This window comes from Talpa europaea (assembly GCF_964194135.1).
Source record: "Talpa europaea genome assembly, chromosome: 2".
NCBI lineage: Eukaryota > Metazoa > Chordata > Mammalia > Eulipotyphla > Talpidae > Talpa > Talpa europaea.
The window spans coordinates 66,624,168-66,642,910 of record NC_140068.1 but is presented as its reverse complement, the minus strand read 5'-3'; the positions used below and the strand labels follow the sequence as shown (position 1 = coordinate 66,642,910).

General features: G+C 36.7%; 1 protein-coding gene and 1 pseudogene across 2 annotated transcripts in view; one reads left to right on the top strand and one right to left on the bottom strand.

Annotated features, from left to right (window-relative positions):
- The window catches only part of FILIP1 (filamin A interacting protein 1), a gene marked incomplete at both ends in the record, with an annotated part of 210,061 nt that overhangs the window by 151,741 nt on the left and 39,577 nt on the right, over positions 1 to 18,743 (bottom strand). The gene's annotated exons all lie outside the window — the stretch shown is intronic.
- On the top strand, positions 11,750 to 12,903 carry LOC311167602 (protein farnesyltransferase/geranylgeranyltransferase type-1 subunit alpha-like; annotated as a pseudogene). The gene is made up of 2 exons: positions 11,750 to 11,761; positions 11,924 to 12,903. The product of its transcript is annotated as a protein farnesyltransferase/geranylgeranyltransferase type-1 subunit alpha-like (transcript).

The window sequence follows — 18,743 nt, the reverse complement described above, 5'->3', positions numbered from 1 at the left end:
TGTGATATTATTTTCTTATTAATTGTGTTAATTATTTACAATATCCCCCAATTCTTGGCATGTACGTTCCACAAGAGAATTTATCTTTGTCTTTTTTTGTTCATTCACATATCCCAAGAACCTGAAACAGTATCTGGCACATGGGACACTGGATAAATACTTGTTGAAATAATTAATAGATGCATAGATTCATTACTTTATCAAACAGCAGAAATTCACTGCTAGTCTTCATTTATGTATCAATTCATACATCCATTCATCAACAATTTTATAACTTACTAAGTACCTATTCTGTATTCCATATGTATTCCATACTCAATTTTCCCATTAGACAATCTGATAATTAAAACTGGGATCACATTTCATGTACTAACATACAAAGATAAAGTTGGGATGGAAAAGATCTAAAATTAAGATTTTATCTAGTTACCACTATCAAATAGAGTTTTTCATAATGATAAAAATGGTCTGTGCTGTCCAGTACAGTAACCACCAGCCACATGAAAATTTTAACACTTTAAGCGCAACCAGTATGATTGTAGAACTGATGTTCATGTTAACTGATTTAAATTTTTTTAAAGATTTATTTATTTATTCATACAAGAACTGGGGTGTAAGCTGGAAGTGCAGGGGGGTGAGAGGATTCACCAGAGAGAGGAGGGAGCAGAACAGGCAGATCTACTGAAATACACTGTCAAGGGGAGCAGCAGGTGAGGCAAGAGAGATCTGCTGCGCCATGTGGGTTGCTCCCTGGCCTGCCGGGGATCGAACTTGTGCTGCAATGGCTGGTGATAGCTTGATAGCGCTGTCTATAACCCCTGCACCACCAGGGAGGCCCCTGTGGCTATCACAGGTGACTCTAGTTCATCCCTCTGCCTATACCTAGGACTATAGGACACCTACTCTATCTCTAAGATACCCAAGGTATGTTGTTAACTATACATTTTTCCTCAGAAAAGATGGTTAACAGGGGCCTCCCCTGGTGGTGCAGCTGTTGAGCGCTGGGCTGCGAAGCTGTCCGCAGCCTCTGCAGCGCCAGTTCGATCCCCGGCCACCGGCAAGGGTCCCACATGGCAGGACAGGCCTCTCCTGCCAGGCCCAATGCTCCCCTCAACAGTGTATTTCGTCACTCTGCCTGCTCTGTTCCCCGCTCTGGCTCTGGTGAACTCTCTCACCCTCCCGCGCTTCTCACTGTACCTGGTGCTTGTATGAATAAATAAATAAATCTTTTAAAAAAAAGATGATTAACAGCTAGCTACCATCCCTTGTTAACTATCCTTTCTGAGAATCATGAGTATGTCTTCTTTCACAATTAGTATTTTTGCCAGCCTAAGATAAAATTTTTATATCACATCTACTGATTTATAAAATATAAAATCTTTTAAAATTTATTCTCTGCAAATATCCCATACTTCACAACTTGCATAACATAATTTCCTTTACTTTAAATTTTTATTTTATAGCTTTATTGAGACACTATAATTGATATATAATAAGCTATCCCTATTCCAAGTGAATAATTTGATGAGTTTTAACATAAGCATATACCATGCAGCCATCACCATTCATGATGCAATTTAATACTAAGAAGATCAGAACCACTACTCACCCAGAGGACAGCATTGTGTAAGTTAAAGATAAAGGGGGCTTTCATCCAACAAAAGCTTTCCTATGCCAGGATACACAGTATAGTGAAAAATAGTGATTTCTACTTCAGCTCTCATCTACTCCACAGCTAGTTCTTTCACACAGTGAATGACATACACAACCATAAAAGGCAGTCCAGAAAACTGGTCTGATAAACTCACTTTAAAAATTTCCTTCTCAGGTTTTCAAGATCATACCCTGGCTTCCATTTTAAGGTAGTGAGTGGGAATAGACTTTAGTCTTCTCTTCCCACAGCAAATCCTTAATATTTCAGAAAGAATTTTTTTAATCCATATCACTGGAACATATTATTGACCTTGGAGAAAACACTGGAAGACAGAAAGGAGATGGAACTTAAAAATTATTTCAAACCACAACCCAAAACAGGAATAGAAGAGTGCTGCCCAAAATGTAGGGAATGGCTATCAAGGAGAAGAGGGAGTTCAGGGCCAACTATGTGATAGCTAGAGATCTAGCATGATAAGTTAAGAAGATTGCACTACACACATTCCCTTCCAACTGAGGCCACCTTTTGAGTCAAAGAGCAGAAATAATGTTAGTTGCCTCCATGGAAGCAATGAATGTAGGAAGATCAAAGAAATAAAGCATCATCCTGAATGCCCTGGTGCCGGAGCTACCCAAAGCAATGAGACTAACCCTCGCCCACCAGACACTAGACTCTGAGCCATTCTGCCCAGTGTCATCCCTATTTTTTCCACACGTTCTTAAAAATAGGATGAACTACAAGTTCTAGCAGCATTCTGTCCATCTATAAACTGCTGCAAGAACACATACAACAGACACACTCATAAGGAATTTCCACAACAATACAAATACTGGTAAGAATCATTAAGCATCAATAGAAGACCACTACCACTAAAGTCAAATAAAATAGAGTTCTTGGTTTTAAAACCAAGTAAAGAAATTGTACCAGAATTAACAAAGAAGTCAGAATTTTAGAATAAGTATAATTCATATCCACAGAGATATTTCAAACAATGTTAAATCTACAGCAAATGATAAATTGAAAAGCACAGCTATTAAAATTGTGATCATTGAAACAGAATACTTAATGAATAGGTCAAATAACAGAATGGATACAAAGAACAAATTGCAAAACTAGAATGTTAAGCCAAAAAATTCTTCTAGAATGCAATAAAAAATGATGAAAGACAATAAAGTATAAAATAAAAGTTAGGAATCATATAAAATAGAGCCAAATATTCAATCACTCATCTAATGAAGTTACTAAAAGAGGTATTAAGAGTAATGAAGGAAAGTAATACATACCCAAGTCACAATTTAAGGACTAACCATGAGCCAAGTAATATGAAGATTTTCAACACACCTATTCATTATATCACCATTTTAAAAGACCAAGAATAAAGGAAACAAATACTAAAATCTTCGGGAAAGGAAAAACAACGGTCTACAGAGAGTCTTCTACATCATGAATAAAAAAAAAAAGGAGCAAAGGGAAAATGTTCAACTCATAATTTTATACACAACTAAGCCATCATTTAAGAATGAAGAAGAAACAAGAAGGAACCAGTAGGTTCACCATCTACAACATCTCTTTGAGATAATTATGCTACCCCAAATAAAAATACAGTAATTAGGAAACTTTGATAGTAGTGGTGAACAGATAAATCCATTAAGTAACATTGTTAATCCTTGTTGATTAAATTGATTTTTAAAGCAATGATAATTTTAAAATAGCAATGCAGCTATTTTATGGACTATGGTAGAGGATTATTGGGGCTTTGGTTATGGGCAACACACATTTGCTTTGGTGTGATAACATGTATTTATAGAGGTGTGGATGATGAACCATTAAAACATATACAATGTTGTAAACCAATGCTATTTCAATAACATAAAAGAAAAACATAGAACTAAAAGTCCAAAGAATGTAAGCATAGGAACAAATGGTAATAAATGGTAGTGGTAATGAAAGGAAAAGGGAATTAAAGTGAATATTCCAAGTAAAATTAAATCATACAGAGATGGTGTTATTATTCAATGAATGTAGGGAGAAACTGATTAACTTTGACAATTAGTGGAAATATATTTAGTAATGTGTTAAAAATTGAACAATAATTACTATAAAAACACAAATATGATTTATAATTTTATAACATCAGAAAAAAATAGTAGAAGAAAATTAAACCAGTCCAAGAACGGCAGAATTGAAACAGAATTCAGATATATAACCTCTGCCTCAACTTACCAACTCACAAAGTTTTGTAGGTAACTCATATCAAACCTTTAAGAAGATAGAAATATTTTAAACAAGCATTCATGGAAAAATATGAAAAACTAACAAGACTTTTAAATACTTTCATAAGTTTTCTAAAAATTCAAAATGAAACTGTATGAGGAAAGAAAACTATATGCCAATCTCATAAACATGGCTGTAAAATTGCTAGATGAAATATTAGAAATGTAAATTCAGCTATTAAAAGAATAATGCATTATAGCCAGACAAGGTTTATCCCAGGACTTCCAAGATGATTTTTCTAATAATGAACAACCAATGTAATTCACTAATTAACATAGTTATATGATTTAGGAGAAAATTAATTTTAATGATGCCTCAAAGATTCAGTTGTGAAGATATATACGTTGTGTGTGTGTGCTTGTATGTATGTATCAAAGCTAAAAACAAAGAGAAACTCTTAATTTGATAAAAGATATCTAACTTCAAATATAGCAAACATGATACTTATTAGAAATACTGTTTAGGGCCTCCCTGGTGGCGCAAGGGGTTAAGACGCAATCTATGATGCTCTCTGCAGCCACTGCAGCACGAGTTCGATCCCCAGCCAGGGAGGTACCCACATGGAGCCGCAGACCTCTCCTGCCTTGCCCACTGCTCCCCTCAGCAGTGTATTTCAGTCAATCTGTGCTGGAGTCCAGCTCCGACCGGGGCAGGGTCCTGGCAAGGAGGAGACAGCGTCGCGAAGTGGAGGGATGAGGGGAAGGGGGAGATGAGATAGATGAGGTAGTGAGGAGACACTGACACTTGATCAGGGTGCAGACATCTCCCGCTGAGGGTCTCAGCGGGTCTTTATTTATACATCAGAAATTGTTATTTGATCATTACATCATGCAATCATGTGATTTTACTTTTACATTGTTTTAGAAATTATTAATGATCATTAACAGTGCACAGTCCTTTTTTTTAATTTTCCCAATCTATGATTAGCTTGGTAACTTGGTTACATTATTTCCCTAGGTGATATATGTTATTCAGAAAATAGAAACAGGTGCTGTATACAGTGTGACTTATGCTGTCAAGCTAAAAGATTGAACAGGCACTGTAAGATCGAGGACAGCTTCCTGTTTTCTATATAGAACCAAGGGGTCCCAGTACGATGGGAACAGTGTGTTTCTCTGGGACCATTTCACCTCCCGGGGCGCCTCAGGGCCTTCTCTAGTGGGGACTTTTACCGGGCTCAGTTCCATCAGTTCTATCAAGCGTGGTTTGTTAAAGAACTCAATGTTACTCATGGTAACTGAATTACAAATTGGAGGATGTGGAGAATTATTGGGAATTGTTTCATTATCAATAATGTTGGCAGGTACTTTTCTCAAACTACTGAGGTGTGCATTACTGAAACTGGCATTGATGCCAACACTCATTGTGTTATTCTAAAGCTTATAGAAAATTTCCATGGCTTCAATAACTGCCACAAATAAATGAAAGGAAGTAGCAGGAGCCAGCTGTGGAATTTTCTGACTTTTCAGAAATTTCCCCCATGCCCGGACCTTGTCAGACAGCATGAGTAGCATGGCCCGCACCAAATCTGCCTGTTCTGTGCCCTACTCTGTCTCTGGTGAATCCTCTCACCCGCCACAACTCTGGTCTGTACCCCAGTTCTTATATGTATAAATAAATAAATCTTTAAAAAAAAGAAAAGAAATACTGTTTAAAAGTCAAGGGGCAAAACAAGAAAGTCACTGCTGCTATTCAACATCAGATTGGACATCCTAGGAATGGAATCAAATAAGTAAAACCATATCAAGTGGTAGAAGTATTGGGAAGAGACTAACTACTAGTGATTATAGAGAACATAATTATCTATCTAGAAAACTAAAGATAATCAAATGAAAAACATTGAAACTAAAAATAGAGTTCAGTAAGATGCCAAGATGAAAAATCAACATAAAAAATCAACAATTTTTTTAATACATTGGTATCACTGGTTTTTAAATGTAAATGGGGAGGGAGTTGGAGATCGCATTCCCAATAGCAACAAAATTCTGAAGTCCTCAGGAATAAAATTTTTTTAAAAGATTTATTTATTTATTTATTTGTACAAGCACTGGGTACAGTCAGAAGCACGGGAGGGTGAGAGAATTCACCAGAGCCAGAGCGGGGAGCAGAGCAGGCAGAAGGACCGAAGTACACTGCTGAGGGGAGCAGCGGGCGGCAGGAGAGGTCTGCGCGCCATGCAGGACCCTCCTCTGGTGGCCGGGGAGCAGCCAGGAATTGAACCAGTGCTGCAGAAGCTGTAGGCAGCTTCGCAACCCAGCGCTCAATCGCTGCGCCACCGGGGAGGCCCCGGGAATAAAATTAAATAAAGCCTCTATGGAAAAAACTACAACTTAACTGAAAAAAAAAGATAAGGTGGCCTAAATAAAGAAATTACCGGCATTCATTGATGAAAACTAAATCTTTTTAAAATGAAAATTCTTTTTCAAATTATTATACTGCCATTTCAATGCAATCTATTGAAAACACAAACACAAGCAACTTTTTTTAGAAATGTCATGAAACAGCTTTTTAAAAATTTATTAGATATATATTTTACATCATTCTTCCTTTTTGTACAATAAATGCTTTCTCCTCTCAGGTGTAGTCCCCGTAAATTCCCACCACTAATTCACCCATGCACCATCACCATAGTCCCTAACATAAGCAACTTTTTAAAGAAATTCTAAAATGTATAGAGATGATTGAAGGAACAATAGTAACTAAAGTCATTTTTTTTAAAGAAAGAAAAGTAACTTGTCCTAATAGTTATCAAACATTATAAATCTATGATAATTAGAGCTATAAGATATAAATGTTATGAAGAAACAGAATAGAGTCCTGAAACAGATCCACATTAAAATAGGAATTTATGATAGAATGTAGGCATTAAGGTCACAGTCTCTAAATCCAGACACCTGGGTTTGATTTCTTGTTCCAGTGACTATGTGTCAATGGGAAAGTTATATGATTATTTCTTAGCCACAGTTTTCTTGTATGTAAAATAGGGAATAAGCATAGACTTAAATACTCTTATTAAAAGGACAAATACACATATATATATATATGTATTTTGTGTGCAACACATATACATAAAATAAGAAAAAAGTTTTTCAATCATTGAAAAAAAAGGTATAGTATTTTAAATCAATGAGAAGAACTAAATCTTTGAAAAAATTAAGTTAGCTCTTTATCTTATACCACTCACAAAAGTACAATGAAGGAAAATATTTTAAATAAGAAATTATTAGTAAAAATGTAGATAGTACATTTAAAATAATGCATGAAAGGGCAAAAGTCATAAAAGAAAATACAATGAATTTGATGATATCAAAATTTAAAACACCTGAATGACCAAAGCACTTCAAAAGTTAGAAGACCTCTGGTTCTGTCAGCAACAGACAATGCATTAAACTTCTAAAAGCTAAAAGACATGCAACATAAACAACAAAGGATTAGAACTAACAAATCATTAATGAAAAAAAAAAGCTGATCTAAATGAAAAAAGGACAAAGGACATAAACCAGTAATTCACAGAAGAAATATAAAAATAGTCAAGATTTATATAAATTGGTACTCGACCTCACTTTAATGGAGTCAATACAAATTCAATGAGTATATCCACACACAGCTGGAGGGAATATGAAACGAGTACACTCACTTGTGAGGTTTGCATAATCCATCACACCAAAATTCTATTAACATCTACTACAGAAAGATACTAAACTATGTGCACAAGGAGGCAAGTTCAAGGATCTTCATTGCAATGTTATTTGGGACGCAAAAAAAAATTCAGAAGAACCTAAATATTCATAAACAGGAATGGTAAACTAAATAATTGTGCACCTTTTTTATGGACTGACATGCTGCACTTTTCTAAAATGATGTGGACCTATACATCCTGACACAAAAACCTATCTAAGCTATATTGTTACATGGAATAATGCATATATCATTTATGTTAATATACATACATAGATGGAGAAAAGACTTGAATCATATACATTGCGCAGTGAATATTGACTATTTTCAGAGAGAGGACTAAGGTTAGGGGGCATTGCAAAGGGAATAAAGAATGGGTGCTTCAGTTTAATTAGTTAAGTTCTAATTTTTTAATAGGAGCATCTATTCCTAGAAAAATTTAAGTTAACTTTAGTGTATAAATTATTTTTAATATATGTCCCAAATGTGGAAGATAAGCCATGAAGTTATAAGAAAGTATTCTAAGCAAAGTTGCTTTGAACGAATGAAGTCAGTGAAATGACAGATCTTATAAAATCCAGGCTATTTCTCCCTTTATATTTCTTCCTTTCATTGATAGTACTAGAGAATTCAAACAAACTGCATGTCACACCATTATACTTTATCCTCTGATCTTAAAAAATGAAAGGTCATCTTGAATAGCTTTATTTTTTGTGGCTATATTTTAGATCCTGTAACACAAGCATTCTTTAATTTCTAATATGACTACTCTGGGAACAAGAGTTATTTTCTCTCTTTTTTTGAGATTTATTTTTATTTACTTATGCATATAAGAACTGGGGTGTAGGCCAGAGGTACAGGGGGGTGGTGAGAGGGTTCACCAGAAGACAGATTGGGGAGCAGAACAGGCAGATCTACTGAAATACACTGCTGAGGGGAGCAGCCGGCAAGACAGGAGAAGTCTGCTGCACCATATGGGTTAGCTTCCTGGCTAGGAATCAAACTCACGCTTCAGTGACTGGTGATAGCTTGATAGCGCTGAGACTTTCACCCCTGCACCACCAGGGAGGCCCAAGAGTCACTTTCTTAAAACAATTATAACACTCAAATGTGAATTAGCATAATAGTCTTTCTCAAGACTAAGTTCAATATTCAGTGGGAGAAGATGTTTTTAAAGCATTGTAAGGACAGGAGGGACAACAGTGCAGGTTTTCTGATCCAGCAGACGGGGTAAAGGAGGAGTCCTAGAGAGTCCTCGGTGGCTTTTGCAGGTCTTTTATTTCGATTCACCAGGCATATGGCGGGCAGGGGTGCTGGGGGGCCGGGAGGCTGGCAGTCCTCCCAGCCCCCAGCAAATCCTCACTCTATCTGGGCTCTCTGGCCTTCTCTCCGCTTCTCTCGGCTTCACTGCTCCTTTCTCGGCTTCTACTGGCGTCCTCTTGATGCTGACCTTAAAGGCCCAGTGTTAGCCCAGGTGAATCCCATCTACCTATGCCCAAACCCTACTCCAGGTGCCTGCCATCAGACATGCATTCAGGACCGCAGGGTTCTGTCATTCATCCTATTGGTGGGAAGGCAGAAAAGCCTGATAGTTTTTCCTTACCCTACAAGCATTACTCTTACATTGACTGTTTTATGATAAAACATTATTAAAGGAGAAACTGGATTTGGCTTTCAGAGTGAAATTAAAACTTTGAAGGCCAAATATACAAACATTTATTTCTTGATAATCACAAATGAACTATAATTAAAAACAGAACCTGACAATTTAGGGAAAATTAACTTCATGAAAATGAGGAAAGAGAATGATTCATGAATGTACTAACTTTTCTTTCTCTTTCCCTACTAGACTGCACTGATCTTTAGCTATGACATGTACAAACAAGTGGGAAAACATTAACTATGGTTAATGCAATGAATGGATTTATTTAAGAAGAAATATATAAAGAACTAAAAGCATCATATTATCTCCATGACACATATATTGGTTCACAGAGATATAACATAAAGTACATCATAAATTTTACTTCTTCCAAATCCTGTCCCAAGCCACACAGAGATGGAAAAACACAGCACATTTCCAAAGTCATATTTTTACCTTTCTTTCTTTTCTTTTCTTTTCTTTTCTTTTCTTTTCTTTTCTTTTCTTTTCTTTTCTTTTCTTTTCTTTTCTTTTCTTGTTATTTCAATCTTTCTAATTAAGGTCTATACTTTAGGGGGAAGTCATGGGCACAGCAGACCACAGGCCTCTTCAGTCAGTAGAGGCTAGGTATCAAATCAGGGCTGGCAACTTTCAAACTGACTAAACTTGAGATCATCTGTTGTTTGGGTTTTTTGGTTTTTTTCCCACCTTATAGGAGATCCCTGAGGAAGGATTATATCTGAATTTGCTTTGCCTTCCCCAAAGTGCCCATTTATTATATAACATTTAGGTTATTAAAAATATGTGTCAAGTAACTGAATAATAGAAACAAAATCCAATCAAAATGACTAATCAGTGGACTATCAAGAAAAGAAACTTTTTTATCAGTAATGGAAAAATAATAAGTAGAAAATTGATTTTTATAATTAAAATGGGTGCACTGAATTTTATTATATTACACTTAAAGGAAAATAATGGAGCCTACTCTGAAAGTGAAATACAAATTTGATATTAGTAGAAATTGTATCTGAAATGCTTTCCCTGATTTCATACAAGTTTCTCAGAGAAATTTTTTTATATATTTTTTACATCATTTTTCATTTTTGTACAATGTATGCATTTTTGTCATGGTTATAGTCCCCATACAATTCCCAGCCCCCCTTGTTTTCATCCTATTCCCTCCTTCCCCCCACTCTCCTATATTGTGTCTCTGGTTTATAAGGGGCCAGGAAAATAACTATAATAAAGTAAAAATTCTCAGAGAAATTTTAATGACAAAGGACTCCAAATGTGACGATGACTTAATTTTGGAAAAATCTCAATAAGGACAATGCAAAAGATTCATGGCCTTTTAACTTTCTGTACAGAAGTTGAGAATATAGGAATTGAAGAGCTGGACAACTGCTGGGCATCTAAAAGCTCTCCTGGTTAGGGCACTATGTTTTCTGCCCTTACAAAGTTACTCAGCATTATGGGGTCACTAAAACACTTCCATTTGCTATTTCTGAAGGTGTTTTATACCCGCTTGCCTTCACACCTTTCCTTCAGGATAATGAACTCTAATTAGAAAGGTAGAAAATGCTGGAATAGTTATAGAGAAAAGTAAAAATACAGCCTAAAAACTGAATTTGGCAATGTGCTGTTTCTCACAGTCTTTATGCTTTTATGTCTTACATTAGGACCTACATATGTGCCCGTGTGATGTTGACAATCCAGGCATAGTTTTCTGAATTTACTGTAAGATGAGGTGACTGAAAGGTCATTTTGTAACAGGGTGGTCCCCAGGAAAGGGGGAGGTTCCAGGTTCCCTGCCCCATACAAATGGAGGGTGGAGCTGAGCAGAAGAGAAGAAGCTGCAGAGGAGACTAAGGAAGGAAGCAGATGGAGATCCAGAAGGAGACCTGTAGGAGGCACATGGGGCCGAGACATGTGAAGAAACTGCACTTGCCTTTTGGTCGTGGACTGGGTGACACAGATGTGGGTGAGAGACCCGAGGGGAGGTGACAATGGCGTTTTTTATCTTGATTTTGATTTTGCTCTTTTCCTTCTGGGCTTGTCTGATTGTTTCTGACCCTTTTCTGTGAAAGATGCTTTAGACTTGTGGCAGGCTTTGGGGCCTTGCTCTGGGCCAGTCCCATTTGGATGGAGTTTTACCCAAGAGGGGATGGGTAACTTTGGGTGCTTGATTTAGAAACTAAATTCTTTGTCTTTCCTGTATTGTTTCCTAATTGTATTAAAGTTCCTTCCCATTAAAGTCTCATGTTTTGTGTTGATGTGGCGGATGGCAGAACCCATTTAGAATAGGCAGTTTTGCAGGGTTTAGGCTGCCCCTCTCCCTGCCCTGTAACAATTCTTCTATGTATAGCATTGGCCAGAGGCCCAAAGGCTCAAGGCCTAGCCCAAGCCTGCTTGAGATATATTTCTGCAATCACTGTAATTCTATCAACATTGGTTTACATTTAAGATGGCATAATGTGGCCTCTGCTGCCAACCAAGGCAAGATGGATGCCAGTGTGAGGATCAGGAGGCTGCTGGGGCAGGGAGCCGAATCAGTGGGAGCTGCCACTGTGCAAGTCACACCTCTCCTCCACTTCCCTCATCCCCCAACCCCTTTATTACCTCCTACCAGGAAGGCGAGATGGCTGAGGCTGGAGAAGGGGTGGCATTCCCAATAGGTTTCTAATCTACACTCACCCACCTCTGTCCTGCATAGGGACAGAGCAGAGTGGGCTAATACAGATTTAGTGCTACAGAATGACAGCCCAGATGTAGTGATCCAAATCATTTACAGTGAAAAATTTAGAGATGTTTATTATTAACTCTGGAATGTTCTACAGTGTGATGAAAGAAATGAAGGCACTTTTAAACTAACCAGAGGAGCTATCAGGTTAAATACAGCCAATTACATAGTGAGGCATTTTTGGAGTTTTCTTAAAGTCACTTCAAAAGGATCTATATGAACAAACAAACTACACCACCACAATTACTGAGGAAAAGCACCAAAACTATCGAGTTTGGCATCATAGATGAGTATTACTGGAATGGCTAAATGATCCATCTCAGGAGCTTGAATTTATTGCTGGTATTCTTAATCAGGGGGCAAAGAATTATCATAAATGACAACATCAACAATGGGTTATTCGGTAATTTAAACTTTGGGATAATGACCTGAAATATGCAGGCCAACTTCTCAAAGAGAGTGTGAGAAATAACTGTGTAAAACTAAAGATAGTCCATAATTTCTAACTAGCACTAGCAACAATGATATTGCTGTTTTGAAAAGAGAAATCCAGTACATTCTGGAAAGGATCAAACCAGTACCACACAAAGTGTATGGAAATATTTGAGAGAGGTTTTGCAAGATCTTGGTTTTTCCAAATATCCCAATCTGTTAAATCAATTCTTAATTTACAACCAAGTCAGAGTTCTCCCTATATAATTGCCTTTCTTTGATATCAAGACATGCTAGAAAACCAATGTGACAAGAAGGATGTTCTTAATAAAGCATTAAAGATATGTGAAATCTTTGCTAAGGAAAGGGGCACCATAAGAAAGGAATGTTTGAGATATATTAGAAGATCCCTTCAAAGCAAACTCAGCACAGCAAGTGGCCCAACAACAAATGTACAGCAGTAACAGCATCTAGAAGAACTTGTGGAATGCTTTTTTTTAAAGATACTCTAATGCAAGAGTTGAAACCAAGATTAACCATTTCCTCTGCCTGTGGTGTAGAAAATGCATTACACAGGGTAATTCTTTTTAACAAAAGCTAAATGTGACGCTTCCTTGAGATGTAAATCTCCCAGTGTGTGCCAGTGACAGGGCCACACCTCCTGAGGGAGGAGACATGGAGCTGGGCCTCCCAGGCTGGGCTGCCCTGCTGCCTCCCACTCCAGCCTTCTGCTGCCCCATGCGCTGAAGGAAGGGAAGACCAGGTGACTTTGAAAGTCCTGTGTGCCATGGTCCTTTTGTTTCAGACAACAGCAGATAACTGAAAGAGCGCCAATTCCCTTTGCTTGGCAGCTCCAACAGAAAATAACACTCTCAAAAATTTTACCACAAAAGAGTACTAGGATTCCTATTATGACTCCCACAATCTCTGGAAATTTTCCACTTCTGAACTTTCTGCTTTGGTTCACTTTCCTGGAGAATCCTGCCCTGGGGGCATCCTCCACCTGCCCCCCTACACATGTACACATGCAGAACCAGCCCGCAGTCCTGACCCTCAGCTGTGGTCTAGGGTGTGCCTTCCTCACAGAGGCTGTGCCCTGTCTCTGCTCAAACCACTCTATAATTACAGAGTGCCCAGCTGACTGGTGAACTGCTTCTTCCTTGCACTTCACTGTTTATTATATAAGTTGTATTTTGATATGATCCTATAAAATTTCATCCCACTATCAGTTTGGACCAACATACATACAGTTTTGGCATTATGTCCTCCAGAAAATAGCTTATCAAAGGCTGAGTTTAAATGGAAATTGCTCATATATCTGACCATGCAAACTAATCCACAGTAACTTAAAAACAATTTCAACTTTTTTTCTTATTCAACGATATTTATTGTTGAAATTTAAAATCACACATTTCTCTTCCCAAAGAGGCCATGATTAATGTCTAAAATATAGTCTTGTAATTTTTGCAACAGAATCTTAACATAGATCTTTTTGTAATAAATTTGACCTACTCTAGTATATCATTTTGTTCAATAGTTATTTGCTTTCTCAGAGTTTATATCTGTAAAGACTATCACTATGTAGATATACTGAGAGCAATTCCAGTTCCCCTTTTTCTCAATTAATAATGCCCTATGATTGAAAATGTTTATTTCCAATTTCTTACTGTAACAAAAATGTTGTGCTCATATAGCTGTGATTCATTAAATGTCTTCATTTAAACACCCACACTATAGTTATTATCACCTCAGTACTCCAGAACTAGAAGTGAGTGGGAATTAACTACCAATCATTAGGACCAACAATTTCATGCCTTCAAGAATAATCAATGTGTGCAAACAGAGAGAAAGAAAGTAGACTCTGTTCTCTGCAACTTTCTTTCTCGGTGAGTCCCACTAAGTTGTTAGATCTTTTTCTTCCAGTCACTGTTTGCACAAGAGAGCTGCAGTTGAGTGGTGGCAGTGGGTGAGCTATTCATAAGGTTCCCCAGAAGAGGCACAAAGACTTCCTCTTTCCTTGAGGCTATTACACTCATTAGCTATTTAAAGAGGATACTATCAGACAAAAGTTTAACTGATGTCTATTTTAAAGTCAGTATAATATAAAATTTCCATAAAATGTATCTTAAATATAAATCAATGTTATCTAAGTTGTAAATCACATATAGTCTGGCTGGCTGGTCAATGCAAGTAGTTCTAGAGGACCCGGAGAAGATTTAATCTCACTATGAACGGTTAGTTTCCATGAAAAAAAATCTTATTTTATAACCTGAACTAATCACAGGAGAGTCTGGCATAAAACAGTGGATGGCTCAGTGCTAACTCAATTTCTCTCCTGCAATCAACTCTCATTATATTTATGTCATTATATTTATGTCCTAGCATCATCCATCATCCCTCTATGCCCTATCATGGACAACACAGCATATGTTAATAACAGAATGTATTATTAGATATTATGTCACATATTTATATATATATTATTAACATATTATTAAAATAATAAAAAATCTTCTATGAGAAGTCTTTGCATATGGTTTGGTTTTTGACTAATATCTTTGTGGGTATAGTATTCAAGGAAGAATTCAAAATATCATGTTATGATATTATCTATTAAGTTAAATAATAATAGTTACCATTATCACAGGCACATAAAGCATTCAGCATAAACTCCTGGTATGTCAAGCACTCAAAAGTAACTATGATTATCATTGTCATTTATTTTCTTTTTATAGCCAACAACTATAATAGTTATGTTAACATTATTATTAATGCATGAATGATTGTCATCTTCACGTGACAGTTCATAAATCAGGTCTTGTTGGTATTATTATTCCTAATGTGTCATTCAGTTTAATTAAGCTGTAAGTAATATTGGAAAACAGGTACAATTGCTTCTAGATCTTCTAGATCTTCTAGATCTTCTAGATCACGTAACATAGGAGATCCATATAACATATATAACCTGCAGTTTGGTGTGAACCAAGTTAAACAAATAAATCAACCACTATTAGTGAAGAAACTAACATTAAGTAAAAGAAAGTAGTTTTAACCCAATGTTATATAGAAACTTTCAAGAATATTTTTTAAAACGGTCTCCAATCCAGTCCATATACACATTTTAAATCTACACTGCATAACTCTCCTTAAAAAAAAAAAAAAGACTTGAAAAAATGCTGGAATTTAGATGAGGATTTTATGTAGCCAAGATTGTGATCTTTTCTTAGTATATTAAATACCCTTTACAATCTGGTATTCACACCATGTTTTCTCAACCCCTTGGTGCAATTGACACTATTCCCTCTTAAGACACCAAAATCTATAACAGAAAAACAAATATTAAAAACTTAGTCAAGTCAGACTATTTTCCTGTTCCCAAGCATCTGGTTTGGATTCCATATTGGGAGGTAATTTATACCTCAATCTCTGCTCCATTGAATAGTTACATGAACCACAATGTTTATTGCAGCACTGTTTACAATAGCTAAGATATGGAAAACAACAAAGTGCCTACTGATAAGTGATTGGATAAAGAAGACTTGAGAGAGAGAGGGAGCAGATAGATAGATAGATAGATATCATACATATAGGTCATATACATACATACATACATACACACACAACGAATACTATCCATCTATAAGAAAAGATGAAATACTGCCATTTTCAATCAAATAGAAAGAACTTGGGCCTCCCGGGTGGCACAGTGGGTTGAGCACAGCGCTATGAGGCTATCCACAACCTCTGCAGCACAGGTTCAATTCCCAGCCGGCCAGGGAGATACCCACATGGTGCGGCAGACCTCTCCTGCCTCGTCCACTGCTACCATCAGCAATGTCTTCAGTCCGTCTGCCTGTTCTGCTCCCCACACTGTCTCTGGTGAATCCTCTCACCCTCCCATGCCTCTGGCCTGTACACCAGTTCTTGTATAAATAAAAAATAAATAAATCTTCAAATGGAAAGCACTTAAGGGGATTATGCAAAACAAAGTAAGTCCAAAGGAGAAAGGCAAATAATGAATGATTTCACCTGATTGAACTTTAAAGTAAACAAAGTAAATGAATGAACAGAAAAAACAACATGAAAATAAACTAGAGGACACTGATAACTGAACTGAGGTTACCAGAGGTGAAAAGGGTAAAGATGAGAGTAAGAGTGGAGGTAGCATAATGGCTAGTGGAAGATGTTTTGTTTTGGCTTTTCTTTCAAAGATTTTTATATTTAAAAAAAGTCTACTATGATGTTTGACGATATAGAAAAAATAATAGGTCCCACCACTAATGTGGCTATTTCTTGGAGAATGATTAGGGTTAACAGTTTTGACTGAAAATTGATAATAAACCTTGAGATGGATTTTGGTAATAAATGACGCTTTGTGAGTAATAACATTCTCCATATTACTAACAGAAGTATCTTGATTGTGTAGCTTTGATGTATATTAATATTGAAGGATTGTCTAAAACTGCAGTAAAACAGAAATAACAAGAAGAGGATTCTGAAAAGAAAACATAGAGGAGAAAATCAAGAATAGACTCAGGAAGGCATGGAAAGTTTGAAAGAGGAGGCCCATAAGTGAGGGAGGGGACTAAACTCACAAATGTTAAGGCTTGAGCCCAGAGGGAAAAGGAAAAAAGGGAAGCAGAATTCTTAAATATCACAATGTGATTATGTTATGGAGATTACAAAAGATAATATGATACCAATGGCATTCTTCAAAGAAATAGAACAAAGATTACTGAAATTCATAAAGAACCACACACACACGCACACACGCACACATAGACACACACAATCCTGAATCATAGCAAAAGCTCACCTGACTATAAAGGAGGGAAAAGACTTCTGAACTTCAATGTATACTATAAAGCCATTAAAATTACAACACATGGTGCCATAACAAAAACAGACACACAGACCAATGGAAATAGAATTGAGAGACCAGAAAGAAAATCACACATTAATGGACAACTAATCTATGACAAAGGGGTAAAGTAGAACACCCGAACAAAAAAAAAGAAAGCTTCTTCAATATGTGGTGCTGGGGAAACTGAACTGCCACAGGCAAAAGAATGAAACTAGGCCATTATCTTACACCATACATGAAAACCAACTCAAAATGGATAAAAGACTTGGATGTAAGACCTGAAACTATAAGATACACAGAAGAAAACAAAAGCAAAACACTCAATGATATAAACTTCAGAAACACATTTGTGGACACATGTCCCACAGCAAGGAAAACAAGAAAATAAACAAATGGGATTACATCATACTAAAAAGCTTCAGAGATAGTAACCAAAACAAAGAGACACCCTCCTGATTGGGAGAAAATGTTTGCACACCATATATCAGACAAGGGACTAAAATGGAAGATCTACAAAGAGCTCATACAACTCAACAAAAAGAAAACAAACAACCCAGTCAAAAAAATGGGCTGAAGAATTGAATAGGCACTTCTCCAAAGAAGACACGCAGATGGCCAACAGGCATAAGAAAAAAACTTCATTATCATTTATCATCATGGAAATGCAAATCAATACCACAATGAAATACAACCTCACGCCTGTGAGACTGGCCCATATATTAAAAAAAAACAAAAACAAAAACAGAAACAAGTGCTGGCGAAGATATGGAGAAAAAGGAACCCTCCTACACTATTGGTGGGGATGTAGACTTGTTCAGTCCCTACGAAAAAAGTGCAGAGGTTCCTCAAAGACTGAAAATGGATCTACCATATGATCCAGCAATTCTATTCCTAGGTATCTGCCCAAAGAACACAAACACACTAATTCAAAAGGAAATTTGCACTCTCATGTTTATAGCAGCACTATTTACATTAACCAAGATATGGGGAAAAATCACAAATAGTCCAGAAAAAAATGAGTGAATCAAGAAAATGTGGCATCTATATACAATGGAATACTATATAGCAATCAAAAACGATAAACGCATGTCAGTTGCAGCAACATGGATGGGACTAGAAAGGATTATCCTAAGTGAAGTGAACCATAAGGAGAAGGATAAATACTGGATCTTTTCACATATAGGTGGAATATAGAGAAATCAAACAAAGGATCAGAGAAAACAAACTTTAAAACTGACCCTTGAAAACTGACCATATATCTGAGGCATCCAAGAGGCAGAGGAAAGAGGAGGAGAGAGAGCAAGAGGGGAGAAAACAGTGTGAGTGGTGAGGGGAAGGGTCCTTTGGTGATGGGAAAACTATGGTGACTACACCTGAGGGGAGAAATCCTATATTGTGAAAAAACAAACAAGTATGTAAAATAATGATATGCCATTAATTTTTTTAAAAGATAAAATGA